Source organism: Bombyx mori, chromosome 3, assembly GCF_030269925.1.
Source record: "Bombyx mori chromosome 3, ASM3026992v2".
In the NCBI taxonomy this organism is placed as follows: Eukaryota; Metazoa; Arthropoda; class Insecta; order Lepidoptera; family Bombycidae; genus Bombyx; species Bombyx mori.
Genome location: NC_085109.1, coordinates 3,069,182 through 3,074,393, shown reverse-complemented (window position 1 = coordinate 3,074,393; position 5,212 = coordinate 3,069,182). Strand labels below are relative to the sequence as shown.

The window sequence follows — 5,212 nt, the reverse complement described above, 5'->3', positions numbered from 1 at the left end:
CAATAGTGTTTTATTTTGCACCTCTTTTCGTTATAGTAATAATATTTATTTTTAGGTTTGATTAGATAGTAAACAATTTCAAATTTCGGCTGTCATCAAAGATAGCAGTGGCGTTCATGTTGATATTATTCAGTCCATGTAATCTAGTAATTGCTTAAATCGAGACACAAAAAAATGAATTCATTGTTGAGGTGGGTGAACAACCTCACGGCCCAGCTCGTGTTAAGTGGTTACTCGATCCCATACACATTACTGTGGGAATGCAGTCACTCACCTTAAATTATGAAGATGAAGTCTCGAATTATATTCTATTAAGACTTCAGTTTTAAATAGAAATGCATTGCTTGCGGGCAGAAGTAGACAGGATGGTTGTGTTTTGTTTTAATTTTTTAAGCCTTGACGCCATACCTCTTTGCTGTCTTCAGCCATCGAGTCCCACGTATACCGTGCGCCCCCTTAGGCCCGGAAACCTCGTAGGAGGTTCGGCCTCCGGCCCGAAAAATGAAAGATCCAATTCCTAGTTAAATTGAAATTTCATTGGAACATGGAGTTTTTGACCCAGCTCATTGAGTTTCTCGCCGGATCTTCTCCGAGGGTCGTGATTCCGATCCGGTGGTAGATTCTGCGAAGCATTGCTCTTGCTAGGGCTAGTGTTAGAAAATTCTTTCCGGTTGAGCCCGTGAATTCACCTACCCGTCCTGGCGTAGCTGGAATAGCAACCTAAGCTACTAGCGAATAGGTAAGGAAAAAAATGAGTTTTTGACAGCTACGGTGAAATGTTATGCTATGTGGATTATTTATTATATAACTAACTGCTAACTGGGAACAAGACACGCACAGTCATTGGGACCTGAATTAGGATTGCCTATGTTATGGGTACCAGAGACTGATTGATATACATTGTAGCTAGTAGGCAAGTACTCGCACACGACAAAACGCAGCTCCACATCGTATGACGACTACGCCTGATGTTTGACAGCCAGTATTATTGTTAACTAGTTTTTGTATATAAGTGCGTGCTGTGATTATTTTCATTCAGTGTGCTTTGTATAATTAACCTGACCAATACAAGTAATAAAAATTGCTATTTTTAATCTTCCGTGCATTGCTTCACGTCAAATCTGTTTTGCAAAGTTTTGCAAAGTGACCGAGGGACTTTTTTTTCGGTCCTGGGGCCGAACCCCGTATGACGTTCCCGCGCCTAGTGGGAGCGCGGTGTATGTAAGATTGGTCCGCGACTGCGAAACCCGAGCCCAAGGATGTTTTTAGGGCTCTTCTGCACTAAACGACTTCCCTGTAACGACGTTCGATCTCCGCCCGGATCAGACCCCGGTCAGAGTAGGGGGGTTCCCGCGGTCAGCACTATAACCAGACTCGCGGCGCCACCCCGAGGATGCCCGACCGATGGATCGTCGAGGCGATAGTCGACGAGTAACGAGAGCGGACTCTGCAGTACGGCGGCCCTACCAGGCCGCCCGGCCGATGCCGCTGTTGTTCCGGGATATCTCAGTGGGTCAGAACCAGCCTACCGGGCCGGAACGCGGTACACCGCCGATCGTGTTTCTCTTCCACAGTATGTTTGGTGACGAAAGCGACGATGACAACACGGACCGAATCGCAGTCTGCAGCCGCCGACGCGTCGTCCTCCTCGTTCCAGCGCGCTAGAATGACGGCAGCGTGCGTCCCAGCCTCAAACCTCTCAGGTCTCCCCGTGACCATCACTGGGCTGAAGGCCTAGTCCAACCAGCTACTTCAAAATACTTAGGTATATGTCGCGTCCGGACACAACAAACGAAACTAAAGCGCGCCATCTAGTGGATGTGATCCGCAACGACTTGTCAAACGGGTGGTGTGCTTCGGCAGAGTCGAGATGTCATCGTTCGAGTGGAATCGAAATACATTCTGTCATAGACAAATATATTTTTTGTATGGAAACTAGTGACACCTTGTAGCAGATGCCCGTAAACTTATATGCTAATAAGTTAAAGCATTTAATTGTTGTATAACTAAACACAGAAAATAAAAAATAATAATAATAATACAAGTCTTTATTTATTGTAGAAAATTTACAAAATCCTTTTTTAAATTAAAGTATAGGATAGGTAATATGTTACTGCTCTCTACAGGAGCAAGCGAAGCGAAGCCATCTAGTGGCCCACGCCCGTAAACATTTTTGTTGAGTGCTTGAGTTGCTTATCTATAGCTACTATAAGTTATGTGTATTATCTATGATATTAGAGACATCCGTTGCCTGAGGTGAATGAAGTTAGCCCCTCAAAAAAAATTTTTTTTCCTGTTTTCTACTTATTTTCTATTAATTCGTTTGTTCATCATTTGTTCTTGATTGTTCATTGTTAATAATTGTTTGTTCCCCATTTATTTATTTAAAAAAAAATATTAAAAATATATCTAAAAGTTAGCCCCTCGATTGCAATTTTTAATATTTTTTCGTCCTTAATTACTCGTAAATATTCATTTTCGATTGTTCTTATATAAAATACGTTTGTTCTCTTTCGAAATTACTCATTTTTTGTTTAATTAATTGTATTAGTTGAATAAATGTATACAAAATATGTGTACTGCGCATGCCATAAGTGTATAATCTATGGCGCATGCGTCAACTATAATGCCTAAACTTTCTACGCGGTTTTATGAAAAAAAAACAATTATAAATCCTGAAGGATGAATTAATTGGTATACAGTTTAATTAAAAAAATTAAAAACAAAATAAATAAAATAATGTGCATTCGCGTAAAGTTAGACCAAATACATTTTTTCCATCCTCCTATATACCTATCGCTATGACGGTATAAAAAAGATAGGTTAAGAGTTTAAGAGTTCACATAGGTAATATAAACAAATAAGTAAATATGTTCATTATTTATCTTTCAAGAGATAATGTAGGTATACATTATAATAACATTTTGACACAGTCGAAATTATATTCCTAACATTAGTAAAATAACATTTTAATATTTTTTTTATAGGTTATGTATTGAAATTGTTGGAAAATTATTTCATGTTTTAGCTGGAAAACTACATGGAGAATTATATGCAATACAAGATAATGAGCTCCATCAAATGAATTCGAATGAAACCAAACTGTTTACCATCCAAATTCGATTGTCGGGCAGATAGAAAACGAAAATTCACTCATAGTGAACCTCGGCCTGCATTTGTGAAACGGCAAAGACTCACTATTATCAAGGAAATTGAAGAGACGACTAAAAATGAGATGTGTCGTATTATTATACCTTTGCCATCTTGTAGTCAAGGTAGGTGTAACTGTCAATAATTAGTTACACTCACAGATCTCCTAATCAAATAACAATATCAGAAAAAATGAGAATAGTTAGTTAGTTAGTGGAAGTAGCCAAATTGGGCAAGTGGATCTCAGTTCCTATTACATAAGGTACTAGGAAGTTTGTGAAAATGAAAATTTATCACAGTGTAATATCACTTACTTACTTTAACAGTGAAGGAAAACATTGTGATGAAACCTGCACACCTAAATGTTCTTAGGATTTTCTTAGGTGTGTAATCCACCAACCAGCACTAGGCCAGCGTGGTGGACTAAGGCCTAAAAACCCTCTCAATGGTAGTGAAGGCCAGTGTCCAGCAAGGGGATATATTATATGGGCTGATGATGATGACTAGGAAGTTAAATACTACTACTACTACTACGACAGTACACATATAATCCTATATATTTACAAACTACGTTTGTTGGAAATTGCTAACATTATTTCATATTTCCAGATGTCCAGCCACTTGAAAATAGGTGTAGTAATGACAAAGCTATCCAAGTAGCTCCAGCACAGGAACACAAAGGCAAGGCAAGTGTGTATTGCCACATCACCCCTTAATATATCTGAAGCAAGTATAAGTAAACAATCAGAACCAGCAAAAAAAAAAACTGTTGTTCCTGAGGACAAATTTGACAGTGATGAGTCAAATGCACCAGCAACAGAAGGATCAACTGTTGACTATGAGTTATCTCTCTATATCTCCACTCCATCAAAGACTTGTGCACTTCAGACTATAGCTCTCAAGAAGACTAAAAAGTTGAAAAAATGAATGTGTTAACAACTTTATCTAAAGTGAAAAATAAACAACGTTTATATATTGGTCTTCCACAAGAATTATGTTTCATAATAGGCTTGATTGAGAAACATACAAATGTTTCTGAACAAAATATTATATTATGTCTGATGAGAATAACATTAAATAGAACATTCTCTCAATTGGCTGATGATTTCGATTTATCTGTAAGTCAAGCAAGCAATATATTTTTCAACAAACTCCCAGAAATTGCAAATGTAATATCACCCCTTGTTAGACTATAAAAAAAACAATACAATAAATATATATGCAGGAAGGATAATTGATGTCAACTTGGTGGAAAATAGAAAGTTTTTAGATAGTTTGCCACCTACAAAACTCTTTAATTAAATAAGTAATCCTTACTTATAAATAGGAAGTTTTGTAAGTATTTTCACTCTTCATTCAAAAACTACTGAACAGATTTTAATAAGACTTTTATGCTGGTCTTCTATGGCTAGCAACTCATTATTATTTTGATTCTGTTTTTCACAAATGTGCTAAATATGGGCTTATATAATATATGAAAAGGAATAAATATTAATGTTATGTAACCTTTGTACCTGTATGTTAAGAATAATTTTTAATAAAACATAATTTAAATTGAAATATTATTTTTATTAAATCACATTCACTTTGTACACATCAATATTTTGTACTCCCTATTTTTTTTTTTTTTTTTATTGCTTAGATGTGTGGATGAGCTCACAGCCCACCTGGTGTTAAGTGGTTACTGGAGCCCATAGACATCTACAACGTAAATGCGCCACACACCTTGAGATATAGTTCTAAGGTCTCAGTATAGTCACAACGGCTGCCCCACCCTTCAAACCGAAACGCATTACTGCTTCACGGCAGAAATAAGCGGGGCGGTGGTACCTACCCGTGCGGACTCACAAGAGGTCCTACCACCAGTAATTACGCAAATGATAATTTTGCGGGTTTGATTTTTATTGCACGATGTTATTCCTTCATCGTGGAAGTCAATCGTGAACATTTGTTGAGTACGTATTTCATTAGAAAAATTGGTACCCGCCAGCGAGATTCGAACACCAGTGCATCGCTCGATACGAATGCACCGGACGTCTTAACCTTTAGGCCACGACGACTC

The 5,212-nt window shown here is 37.8% G+C and overlaps 1 long non-coding RNA gene across 1 annotated transcript; it reads left to right on the top strand.

Moving 5' to 3' along the window:
- The first annotated feature begins 2,380 nt into the window (after positions 1 to 2,380).
- LOC134201114 (uncharacterized) lies at positions 2,381 to 4,710 on the top strand. The gene is made up of 2 exons (XR_009976304.1): positions 2,381 to 3,275; positions 3,760 to 4,710. It is a non-coding gene; the product is annotated as an uncharacterized LOC134201114 (long non-coding RNA).
- The last annotated feature ends 502 nt before the right edge of the window (positions 4,711 to 5,212 follow it).